The sequence below is a fragment of the Triticum urartu genome, chromosome 3A (assembly GCF_056163025.1).
Source record: "Triticum urartu cultivar PI428250 chromosome 3A, HENAU_Tu73, whole genome shotgun sequence".
In the NCBI taxonomy this organism is placed as follows: Eukaryota; Viridiplantae; Streptophyta; class Magnoliopsida; order Poales; family Poaceae; genus Triticum; species Triticum urartu.
In genome coordinates, this window is record NC_141875.1 from 516,217,267 (window position 1) to 516,231,071 (window position 13,805).

Genomic DNA, 13,805 nt, shown 5'->3' on the forward strand with positions numbered 1-13,805 from the left:
AGGGTCCACGAAGAAGCAACCTTGTCTATCCCACCATGGTCGTCGCCCACGAAGGACTTACCTCACTAGGGTAGATCTTCACGAAGTAGGCGATCTCCTTGCCCTTACAAACTCCTTGATTCAACTCCACAATCTTGACGGGGGCTCCCAAGTGACACCTAACCAATCTAGGAGACACCACTCTCCAAGAGGTAACAAATGGTGTGTTCATGATGAACTCCTTGCTCTTGTGATTCAAATGATAGTCTTCCCAACACTCAACTCTCTCTCTCATAGGATATGATTTGGTGGAAAGATGATTTGAGTGGAAAGCAACTTGGGGAAGGCTAAAGATCAAGATTTATGTGGTTGGAATGGAATATCTTTGTTGGAAATATGCCCTAGAGGCAATAATAAAATGGTTAATATTATATTTCCTTGTTCATGATAATTGTCTATTGTTCATGCTATAATTGTGTTATCCAGAAATCGTAATATATGTGTAAATTACATAGACCACAACACGTCCCTAGTGAGCCTCTAGTTGACTAGCTCGTTGATCAAAAGATAGTCATGGTTTCCTGACTATGGATATTAGATGTCATTGATAAAAGGATCACATCCTTAGGAGAATGATGTGATGGACAAGACCCAATCCTAAGCATAGCTCAAAGATCGTGTACTTCGTTTGCTAGAGCTTTTCTGAATGTCAAGTATCATTTCCTTAGACCATGAGTTTGTGCAACTCCCGGATACCGTAGGAGTGCTTTGGGTGTGCCAAACGTCACAACGTAACTGGGTGACTATAAAGGTGCACTACGGGTATCTCCGAAAGTGTCTGTTGGGTTGGCACGAATCGAGACTGGGATTTGTCACTCCGTATGACGGAGAGGTATCTCTGGGCCCACTCGTTAATGCATCATCATAATGAGCTCAATGTGACCAAGTGGTTGATCACGGGATCATGCATTACGGTATGAGTAAAGTGACTTGCCGGTAACAAGATTGAACGAGGTATTGGGATACCGACGATCGAGTCTCGGGCGAGTAACGTACCGATTGACAAAGGGAATTGTATACGGGATCGATTGAATCCTCGACATCGTGGTTCATCTGATGAGATCATCGTGGAACATGTGGAAGCCAACATGGGTATCCAGATCCCGCTGTTGGTTATTGACCGGAGAGTCGTCTCGGTCATGTCTACGTGTCTCCCGAACCCGTAGGGTCTACACACTTAAGGTTCGGTGACGCTAGGGTTGTAGAGATATTAGTATGCGGTAACCCGAAAGTTGTTCGGAGTCCCGGATGAGATCCCAGACGTCACGAGGAGTTCCGGAATGGTCCGGAGGTGAAGAATTATATATAGGAAGTCCAGTTTCGGCCATCGGGAAAGTTTCGGGTGTCACCGATATTGTACCGGAACCACCGGAAGGGTCCCGGGGGTCCACCGGGTGGGGCCACCTATCCCGGAGGGCCCCATGGGCTGAAGTGGGGAAGGGAACCAGCCCCTGGTGGGCTGGTGCGCCCCCCTTGGGCATCCCCCTGCGCCTAGGATTGGAAACCCTAGGGGTGGGGGCGCCCCACTTGGCTTGGGGGGCAAGCCACCCCCCTTGGCCGCCCTCCCCCCCCCCTTGAGATCCAATCTCTAGGGCCGGCGCCCCCCTAGGGGCCCTATATATAATGGGGGGAGGTAGGGTAGCCGCACCCTAGCCCCTGGCGCCTCCCTCTCCCTCCCGTGACACCTCTCCCTCTCGCTGAGCTTGGCAAAGCCCTGCCGAGAACACCGTTGCTTCCACCACCACGCCGTCGTGCTGCTGGATCTCCATCAACCTCTCCTTCCCCTTGCTGGATCAAGAAGGAGGATACGTCTTCCCAACCGTACGTGTGTTGAACGCGGAGGTGCCGTCCGTTCGGCACTCGGTCATCGGTGATTTGGATCACGACGAGTACGACTCCATCAACCCCGTTCTCTTGAACGCTTCCGCGCGCGATCTACAAGGGTATGTAGATGCACTCCCCTTTCCCTCGTTGCTAGATAACTCCATAGATTGATCTTGGTGATGCATAGAAAATTTTAAATTCTGCTACGTTCCCCAACAGTGGCATCATGAGCTAGGTCTATGCGTAGTTTCTATGCATGAGTAGAACACAAAGCAGTTGTGGGCGTCGATATTGTCAATTTACTTGTCGTTACTAGTCTTATCTTGATTCGGCGGCATCGTGGGATGAAGCGGCCCGGACCAACCTTACACGTACGCTTACGTGAGACTGGTTCCACCGACTGACATGCACTAGTTGCATAAGGTGGCTAGCGGGTGTCTGTCTCTCCCACTTTAGTCGGATCGGATTCGATGAAAAGGGTCCTTATGAAGGGTAAATAGAAATTGGCATATCACGTTGTGGTTTTGGCGTAGGTAAGAAACGTTCTTGCTAGAAACCTATAGCAGCCACGTAAAAACTTGCAACAACAATTAGAGGACGTCTAACTTGTTTTTGTAGCATGTGCCGTGTGATGTGATATGGCCAAAAGGATGTGATGAATGATATATGTGATGTATGAGATTGATCATGTTCTTGTAATAGGAATCACGACTTGCATGTCGATGAGTATGACAACCGGCAGGAGCCATAGGAGCTGTCTTAATTTATTTATGACCTGCGTGTCAACATAAACGTCATGTAATTACTTTACTTTATTGCTAAACCGTTAGCCATAGTAGTAGAAGTAATAGATGACGAGACAACTTCATGAAGACACGATGATGGAGATCATGATGATGGAGATCATGGTGTCATGCCGGTGACGATGATGATCATGGGGCCCCGAAGATGGAGATCAAAGGAGCAAATGATATTGGCCATATCATGTCACTATTTGATTGCATGTGATGTTTATCATGTTTCTACATCTTATTTGCTTAGAACGATGGTAGCTTAAATAAGATGATCCCTCACATAATTTCAAGAAAGTGTTCCCCCTAACTATGCACCGTTGTGAAGGTTCGTTGTTTCGAAGCACCACGTGATGATCGGGTGTGATAGATTCTAACGTTCGAATACAACAGGTGTAAGCCAGATTTACACACGCAATACACTTAGGTTGACTTGACGAGCCTAGCATGTACAGACATGGCCTCGGAACACGGAAGACCGAAAGGTCGAGCATGAGTCGTATAGAAGATACGATCAACATGAAGATGTTCACCGATATTGAATAGTCCGTCTCACGTGATGATCGGACACGGCCTAGTTGACTCGGATCATGTTTCACTTAGATGACTAGAGGGATGTCTATCTGAGTGGGAGTTCATTGAATAATTTGATTAGATGAACTTAATTATCATGAACTTAGTCTAAAATCTTTACAATGTGTCTTGTAGATCAAATGGCCCACGCTAATGTTGCCCTTAACTTCAACGCGTTCCTAGAGAAAACCAAACTGAAAGATGATGGCAGCAACTATACGGTCTGGGTCCAGAACCTGAGGATCATCCTCATAGCTGCCAAGAAAGATTATGTCCTAGAAGCACCGCTAGGTGACGCACCCATCCCAGAGAACCAAGACGTTATGAACGCTTGGCAGTCACGTGCTGATGATTACTCCCTCGTTCAGTGCGGCATGCTTTACAACTTAGAACCGGGGCTCCAAAAGCGTTTTGAGCAACACGGAGCATATGAGATGTTCGAAGAGCTGAAAATGGTTTTCCAAGCTCATGCCCGGGTCGAGAGATATGAAGTCTCCGACAAGTTCTTCAGTTGTAAGATGGAGGAAAATAGTTCTGTCAGTGAGCACATACTCAAAATGTATGGGTTGCATAACCGCTTGACTCAGCTGGGAGTTAATCTCCTGGATGACGCGGTCATTGACAGAATCCTTCAGTCGCTTCCACCGAGCTACAAGAGCTTTGTGATGAACTTCAATATGCAGGGGATGGAAAAGACCATTCCTGAGGTATATTCAATGCTGAAATCAGCGGAGGTGGGGATCAAAAAGGAACATCAAGTGTTGATGGTGAATAAAACCACTAAGTTTAAGAAAGGCAAGGGTAAGAAGAACTTCAAGAAGGACGACAAGGGGGTTGCCGCGCCCGGTAAGCAAGCTGCCGGGAAGAAGCCAAAGAATGGACCCAAGCCCGAGACTGAGTGTTTTTATTGCAAGGGAAGTGGTCACTGGAAGCGGAACTGCCCCAAATACTTAGCGGACAAGAAGGCTAGCAACACTAAAGGTATATGTGATATACATGTAATTGATGTGTACCTTACTAGTACTCGTAGTAGCTCCTGGGTATTTGATACCGGTGCGGTTGCTCACATTTGTAACTCAAAGCAGGAGCTGCGGAATAAGCGGAGACTGGCGAAGGACGAGGTGACGATGCGCGTCGGGAATGGTTCCAAGGTTGATGTGATCGTCGTCGGCACGCTACCTCTACATTTACCTACGGGACTAGTTTTAAACCTCAATAATTGTTATTTAGTGCCAGCTTTGAGCATGAACATTGTATCAGGATCTCGTTTAATTCGAGATGGCTACTCATTTAAATCCAAGAATAATGGTTGTTCTATTTATATGAGAGATATGTTTTATGGTCATGCTCCGCTGGTGAATGGTTTATTCTTAATGAATCTCGAGCGTAATGTTACACATATTCATAGTGTGAATACCAAAAGATGTAAGGTTGATAATGATAGTCCCACATACTTGTGGCACTGCCGTCTTGGTCACATAGGTGTCAAACGCATGAAGAAGCTCCATGCAGATGGACTTTTGGAGTCTCTTGATTACGAATCATTTGACACGTGCGAACCATGCCTCATGGGTAAAATGACCAAGACTCCGTTCTCAGGAACAATGGAGCGAGCAACCAACTTATTGGAAATCATACATACTGATGTGTGCGGTCCAATGAGTGTTGAGGCTCACGGTGGCTATCGTTATGTTCTCACCCTCACCGATGACTTGAGTAGATATGGGTATGTCTACTTAATGAAACACAAGTCTGAGACCTTTGAAAAGTTCAAGGAATTTCAGAGTGAGGTTGAGAATCAACGTGACAGGAAAATCAAGTTCTTGCGATCAGATCGTGGGGGAGAATACTTGAGTCACGAATTTGGCACACACTTAAGGAAATGTGGAATAGTTTCACAACTCACGCCGCCTGGAACACCTCAGCGTAATGGTGTGTCCGAACGTCGTAATCGCACTCTATTGGATATGGTGCGATCTATGATGTCTCTTACCGATCTACTGCTGTCATTTTGGGGCTATGCTTTAGAGACTGCCGCATTCACTTTAAATAGGGCTCCGTCGAAATCTGTTGAGACGACACCGTATGAATTATGGTTTGGGAAGAAACCTCAGCTGTCGTTTCTAAAAGTTTGGGGGTGCGATGCTTATGTCAAGAAACTTCAATCTGAAAAGCTCGAACCCAAATCGGAAAAATGCGTCTTCATAGGATACCCTAAATAAACTATTGGGTATACCTTCTACCTCAAATCCGAAGGCAAGATCTTTGTTGCCAAGAATGGATCCTTTCTAGAGAAAGAGTTTCTCTCGAACGAAGTAAGTGGGAGGAAAGTAGAACTTGATGAAGTATTACCTCTTGAACCGGAAAGTGGCGCAACTCAGGAAAATGTTACTGAGGTGCCTGCACCGACTAGAGAGGAAGTTAATGATGATGATCATGAAACTTCAGATCAAGTTGCTACTGAACTTCGTAGGTCCACAAGGACACGTTCCGCACCAGAGTGGTACGGCAACCCTGTCTTGGAAATCATGTTGTTAGACAATGGTGAACCTTCGAACTATGAAGAAGCGATGGCGGGCCCAAATTCTGACAAATGGCTGGAAGCCATGAAATCCGAGATAGGATCCATGTATGAAAACGAAGTATGGACTTTGACTGACTTGCCCGATGATCGGCGAGCCATAGAAAATAAATGGATCTTTAAGAAGAAGACAGACGTGAATGGTAATGTAACCATCTATAAAGCTCAGCTTGTCGCTGAGGGTTATCAACAAGTTCAAGGGGTTGACTACGATGAGACTTTCTCACCCGTAGCGAAGCTGAAGTCCGTCCGAATCATGTTAGCAATTGCCGCATTCTATGATTATGAGATATGGCAAATGGATGTCAAAACGGCATTCCTTAACGACTTTCTTATGGAAGAATTGTATATGATGTAGCCGGAAGGTTTTGTCGATCCTAAGAATGCTAACAAGGTGTGCAAGCTCCAATGCTCAATCTATGGGCTGGTGCAAGCGTCTCAGAGTTGGAACATTCGTTTTGATGAGATGATCAAAGCGTTTGGGTTTACGCAGACTTATGGAGAAGCCTGCATTTACAAGAAAGTGAGTGGGAGCTCTGTAGCATTTCTCATATTGTATGTGGATGACATACTATTGATGGGAAATGATATAGAATTCTTGGAAAGCATAAAGGCCTACTTGAACAAGTGTTTTTCAATGAAGGATCTTGGAGAAGCTGCTTACATATTAGGCATCAAGATCTATAGAGATAGATCAAGACGCCTCATTGGTCTTTCACAGAGTGCGTACCTTGAGAAGATATTGAAGAAGTTCAATATGGATCAGTCAAAGAAGGGGTTCTTGCCTGTGTTGCAAGGTACGAGATTGAGCACGGCTCAATGCCCGACCACGGCATAAGATAGAGAAAAGATGAGTGTCGTCCCCCATGCCTCGGCCATAGGGTCTATCATGTATGCTATGCTGTGTACCAGACCTGATGTAAACCTTGCCATAAGTTTGGTAGGAAGGTACCAAAGTAATCCCGGCATGGAACACTGGACAGCGGTCAAGAATATCCTGAAGTACCTGAAGAGGACTAAGGATATGTTTCTCATTTATGGAGGTGACAAAGAGCTCGTCGTAAAGGGTTACGTTGATGGTAGCTTCGACACAGATCTGGATGACTCTAAGTCACAAACCGGATACGTGTATATTTTGAATGGTGGGGTAGTAAGCTGGTGCAGTTGCAAGCAAAGCGTTGTGGCGGGATCTACATGTGAAGCGGAGTACATGGCAGCCTCGGAGGCAGCACAAGAAGCAATCTGGGTGAAGGAGTTCATTACCGACCTAGGAGTCATTCCTAATGCGTCGGGCCCGATGACTCTCTTCTGTGACAACACTGGAGCTATTGCCCTTGCCAAGGAGCCCAGGTTTCACAGGAAGACCAGGCATATCAAGCGTCGCTTCAACTCCATTCGTGAAAGTGTTCAAAATGGAGACATAGATATTTGTAAAGTACATATGGACCTGAATGTAGCAGATCCGTTGACTAAACCTCTCCCTAGAGCAAAACATGATCAACACGAGAACTCTATGGGTGTTCGATTCATCACAATGTAACTAGATTATTGACTCTAGTGTAAGTGGGAGACTGTTGGAAATATGCCCTAGAGGCAATAATAAAATGGTTATTATTATATTTCCTTGTTCATGATAATTGTCTATTGTTCATGCTATAATTGTGTTATCCGGAAATCGTAATACATGTGTGATGAATAGACCACAACACGTCCCTAGTGAGCCTCTAGTTGACTAGCTCGTTGATCAAAAGATAGTCATGGTTTCCTGACTATGGACATTAGATGTCATTGATAACGGGATCACATCATTAGGAGAATGATGTGATGGACAAGACCCAATCCTAAGCATAGCTCAAAGATCGTGTAGTTCGTTTGCTAGAGCTTTTCCGAATGTCAAGTATCATTTCCTTAGACCATGAGATTGTGCAACTCCCGGATACCGTAGGAGTGCTTTGGGTGTGCCAAACGTCACAACGTAACTGGGTGACTATAAAGGTGCACTACGGGTATCTCCGAAAGTGTCTGTTGGGTTGGCACGAATCGAGACTGGGATTTGTCACTCCGTATGACGGAGAGGTATCTCTGGGCCCACTCGGTAATTCATCATCATAATGAGCTCAATGTGACCAAGTGGTTGATCACGGGATCATGCATTACGGTACGAGTAAAGTGACTTGCCGGTAACGAGATTGAACAAGGTATTGGGATACCGACGATCGAGTCTCGGGCGAGTAACGTACCGATTGACAAAGGGAATTGTATACGGGATTGATTGAATCCCCGACATCGTGGTTCATCTGATGAGATCATCGTGGAACATGTGGAAGCCAACATGGGTATCCAGATCCCGCTGTTGGTTATTGACTGGAGAGTCGTCTCGGTCATGTTTATGTGTCTCCCGAACCCGTAGGGTCTACACACTTAAGGTTCGGTGAAGCTAGGGTTGTAGAGATATTAGTATGCGGTAACCCGAAAGTTGTTCGGAGTCCCGGATGAGATCCCAGACGTCACGAGGAGTTCCGGAATGGTCCGGAGGTGAAGAATTATATATAGGAAGTCCAGTTTCGGCCATCGGGAAAGTTTCGGGGGTCACCGGTATTGTACCGGGACCACCGGAAGGGTCCCGGGGGTCCATCGGGTGGGGCCACCTATCTCAGAGGGCCCCATGGGCTGAAGTGGGGAAGGGAACCAGCCCCTGGTGGGCTGGTGCGCCCCCCTTGGGCACCCCCCTGCGCCTAGGGTTGGAAACCCTAGGGGTGGGGGGCGCCCCACTTGGCTTGGGGGACAAGCCACCCCCCTTGGCCGCCGCCCCCCCTTGAGATCCAATCTCTAGGGCCGGCGCCCCCCTAGGGCCCTATATATAGTGGGGGGAGGGAGGGCAGCCGCACCCTAGCCCCTAGCGCCTCCCTCTCCCTCCCGTGACACCTCTCCCTCTCGCTGAGCTTGGCGAAGCCCTGCCGAGAACACCGTTGCTTCCACCACCATGCCGTCGTGCTGCTGGATCTCCATCAACCTCTCCTTCCCCTTGCTGGATCAAGAAGGAGGAGACATCTTCCCAACCGTACGTGTGTTGAACGCGGAGGTGCCGTCCGTTCGACACTCGGTCATCGGTGATTTGGATCACGACGAGTACGACTCCATCAACCCCGTTCTCTTGAACGCTTCCGCGCGCGATCTACAAGGGTATGTAGATGCACTCCCCTTTCCCTCGTTGCTAGACAACTCCATAGATTGATCTTGGCCATGCATAGAAAATTTTAAATTCTGCTACGTTTCCCAACAATCTTGGCCTCAACACAAGTGTAGGTGGTTTTCTCTCAGAAAATGTATGTTGGAAGTGTAGGCATGTTCTGATGGCTCTCTCCACGAATGAAGAGTGGGTGGAGGGGTATATATAGCCTCCACACAAAATCTAACCGTTACACACAATTTACCAAACTCGGTGGGACCGAATCGTGAAACTCGGTTAAACCGATTTAGTTCATAATGTGGCCGTTAGGATTTTTGGTGGGACCGACATGTCAACTCGGTGAGACCGACTTCGTTAGGGTTAGGGCATAACGTAATCTTGGTGAGACCGATTACACAAACTCGATGGGACCGATTTTGGTAATAGACAAATAGAGAGTTGGTCAGGGAAACTCGGTGGGACCGATTCGCTCATCTTGGTTGTGCCGAAACGTTACGAAAGGGAAACAAAGAGTTTGCATTGCAATCTCGGTGGGACCGATCGCTCATCTCGGTTTGACTGAAACGTTATGAAGGGAAACAGAGAGATTACAATCCCATCTCGGTGAGACCGAGATCCCTATCGGCAAGACTGAAAAGACCAGGGTTTCTGGCAGTGGCTATGTTAACTGAACTCGGTGGCTCCGGATAGACAATTTTAGTGGGGCCGAGTTTGACTTTTGGTTTGGGACATATGTGGATGTGAGAAAGTAGTTGAGGGTTTTTGGAGCATATCACTAAGCACTTTGAGCAAGAATCTCATTAAGCAACACCTCACCCCCTCTTGATAGTATTGGCTTTTCCTATGGACTCAATGTGATCTTGGATCACTTAAAATGAAAAAATGTAGAGTCCTGAGCTTTGAGCTTGAGCCAATCCTTTGTCCTTAGCATTTTGAGGGGTCCACATTTCTCATCCATGCCATGCCAATCATTGAGATTTCCTGAAATGTTTATCTTGAAGTAGCATTAGCTCAATGAGCTATATGTTGTTAGGAATTACCAAAACCACCCAGGGATAGTTGCACTTTCAATCTCCCCCTTTTTGGTAATTGATGACAACATATAGATCAAAGCTTCGACAAAAGATAATAAGATTGAAAAACATCGTCGCTTTGAGAAGTATGTGATAAGCAAGAGCTCCCCCTAAATTTGTGCATTGTTTAAAATTTGCTTTTGAATGCAAATGCACAATCGATTAGGATCATGGGTTACTCTTCCATGTCACATACATCTTGGTGGAGCGCTCAAAATGATAGAAGTTAAAAACATGCACTCATCACCAAGCAAGTGAATGATCATATAGGGATATAAGAGATAATATCATCCAACAAGCATTAAGGGTAGCATATGATCAAACACATGATCAACACAAGTATCTCACAAGGACATAAAGTATCTCACACAAGGACGCAATAAAGTAGTTCAACCAAAATAGCAAGAGAGATAAAAAGCAACACTCTCTCTCGAAGCCTATGATCTATACATTTTTCTCCCCATTTGGCAACAAGTTACCAAAAAGTTTGAAATTGCATAGTGCTATACGTCTCTCAGGCTTGATCTCCGGGAGGTGGTGTAGAGAGAACTCCAAGGACGAAGGCTTCTGATGAAGTAGTTGGAGCTGATGGAGTGGGTGCTGGAGGTGGCACTGGAGCTGTAGCTGCTGGTGCTGACACTGAAGCTCTAGTATCTGAGACCGGCACTGCAGCAGACCTTGGACCTCATGGCACTCGCTTGAAAAACTGCATGATCAGCTCATCATTCCACTTGGTGAGCTTCTGGGCAACAAATGTATTGACTCCACATGCTTTGAAGCTGTCATATACACCTGGATAGTGATCTTCATTCTCCTTGATGTACTCCCAGTCAACCCATCTCATGTCACACACTATGGGCTTTTTGTCAAGCAGAATTGTCTCATAGAAGTCTTGTTGTTCCTTAGTGTGAAACCTGTAATCCACAGCAGTTCTCCTCCTGACAACATATGGATCAAACTGTATCCATAATCTTAGTCCTGAATCCTTCCTGATTTTTATGTTTTCTGCAATAGGATGTGCATCATTGTGGTCAGGGATCTTGGGCTTGAGCTTCCTTAGCACTTGGGCTTCTTCATCTTCTTCATCAATAGTCTCAGGCACTGGGGCCTTATTCTTTTCTGCAGCTGAAATGTTTCTAGTGCTTCTCTTTGGAGCAGACTTCTGAGCTGGAGCTTTGGGAGCAGACTTAGGCTTTGATGGAGCAGCCCCTGACTTGATTGCATCTCCCATAAGCTTCTGAGCCTTAGGAGCTGGTGCAGCATCCTCTTCCTCTTCATCTGAACCTCTCATTATGGATGATCTGCCAAGCACTCTGGCAGTGGTCTTCTTGACCCTTTCCTTCCTTTTCTTCCCTTCTCCAACTACCTCTTCAGTTGGCTTGGAGGTTTCAGCAGTGGATGCTCTGGCCTCAGACATAGGAACTCTCTTTGCTGGTGCCTTATTATGCATCCCTGGCTTAACTGTGGCAGTTGTGTCATACTCCTTTTTAGCACCTTTTTCCTTGAAGTAGCCTCATCCTCAATGGCCACATAATCCTCATCCTCAGATTCTGAGGTTTTCTTCTTCCTGGATCTGGTTGCTGCCTTAGGTAAGTTGCTTGGAGTGCTCCTGCTTCCATCATCAGAAGAGCTGGAAGGACTAGTGCCCTCACTCATCTGAACCTGTTCTTCAGATTTGTTCTGGCTGTCACTTTGATCAGGCATCTTGCAGGCAAACTGTCAACAGACCCTGTCAATAGGTTGTAGATGAGGTAGAGTAGATGAGCATCACAAAGTACAGAGGTTTTGCAAAATAACTAAGTCAAAAAGCTTAGTTTTAGTTCTCTACAGAAGTGATCTCGGAGCTACCGAATTGACAAACTCGGTGATACCGAAGCAACACTTGGAACCTAAACTAGTGAACTCGCTAGGTCCGAGTCACCGTTCGGTGGCACCGAGATTGCTAGGGTTTCATGGAATTTTGAGCTCGTTCACACCGATTTGCACGTTTTGGTCAGACTGAAAAGCGCATGTGCAATGGCCAAGGCCGAATCGGTGAGACCGATTTCTACAGTTCGGTCGGTCCGAGATGAGTTTTGCGGAGAGCTAACCCTAAAATTTTCAAATCAATCTAGACATAAGGGAGTTTTAGCTGGATGGATCAATCTCAATCATGGCAAGAAACATGGCATTGTCCTTGTGCTAGGAATCGGAGTGAAAAAGACAACACAAGGGGTCGAACACTTACCCTAGAGCGACGAGTGTTCGCTACGGCGGCAACGGCGGAGCAGATTGCCGTTGACGGTGGCGGAGACCAGCGACGGGAGGTCGCTGGCGGCGAGATGAGGATCCGGAGACCCGAAGAGGCAGAGCAGATTACGCGCTGGTGAAGTGTTTCGGAAAATTTTCCAAAATTTGACCCGTCGGTATATATAACCTGACCCTGTCGGTGTGACCGAGTGGAACAACTCGGTGGCACCGAGATGCAGAAGTGCAAGCGGTTATTGCAACTCGGTGTGACCGAAACGTTCTAGTCGGTTGCACCGAGATTGAAAACCTAGATCAACTTAGTGATCTCGGTGTGACCGAAATGGATGACTCGGTCATACTAAAATGCACAAAGAGGTTTTGGAAGTTTAAGTCTATGACAAATCGGGGACTCCGAGTGCTCCTCACACAGAGTGGTTCGAATCTGACCTGATTAAACTTTGTGATGTAGCATGAATAGAGTTTGAGACGAGGAAAGCATAGATAGCTAGAGGGAGTTCTTAGGCATTCTTGTCCATCCATTTGGCAAAAGAGAAAAAGTCAAACAATCAAAGCAACAAATGGATGTCCTCGAATGAGTAAAATATGCATCCAACATGCTCACACAATAAGATGGCAAATGAAATATGTGACAAAGCATGCACAATCACTCTAGCATCTATCAAGCAATTTGGCGATGACTAGGTCATCTATATATGAGTATATTGACTTAGGAGTCAAATGAGAACATTTGATCATAGGTCATATTCATCGTTTAAGCATAAGTAGGGTTGCCACTTTTACATAAAGCATTGTTGTGTTCACACCATTAGAGTTGCTTTAGCTCAATTGATTGGAGTAAAGCCCCCCATAGATGTGATATCCCCCCTAAGAGGGATGAACTAACCTTGGGTTTTGTCGATGATGACTTCATGTAGGTGTTGAAGATGTAGATGCTCAATGTTGATGTAGATCTTTTGTAGCAATCCTTTGGAGTGAGTTGCACTTTCAATACCTACAGGGGTTAGTCCCACAAGGAACAAACAAGGATATCCATAGACATAGAGTGATGTTCACATAGGATGATGTCCATGAAAGCATTAGGTTACCTTGTCCCTTGTCTTACCAACAAGAGGGTTTGTGACTCCTTGAACTAGTGCAATATATGGAAGTTGTTTGCACTTGTCCTCGCCAAAATGATATGAGTGAAGTATGTTGGCGGAGTCACCCTCAAGAACTCTCTAGTTCTTCTTCTTCGGGATCCACACCATCTTGATGGGAATCCTTGGAGTTGTAGTCGTACTTGATGAAGTAGAACCTGATGTAGTCTTGGGAACCCACTTGACCAAGGCCTTAGGTGCTTCTTCAAATGCATCAATATCCTCTTGAAGCATGTCCTTGCCTTTTAGCTTGTGGTCTTGTGGTGGAAGATTATCTTGAGCTTGTGTTCCTTGGAAAGAAGTAGGATCATACTTCTCTTGTTGAGGAACAAACTTCGTCTTGGGGTA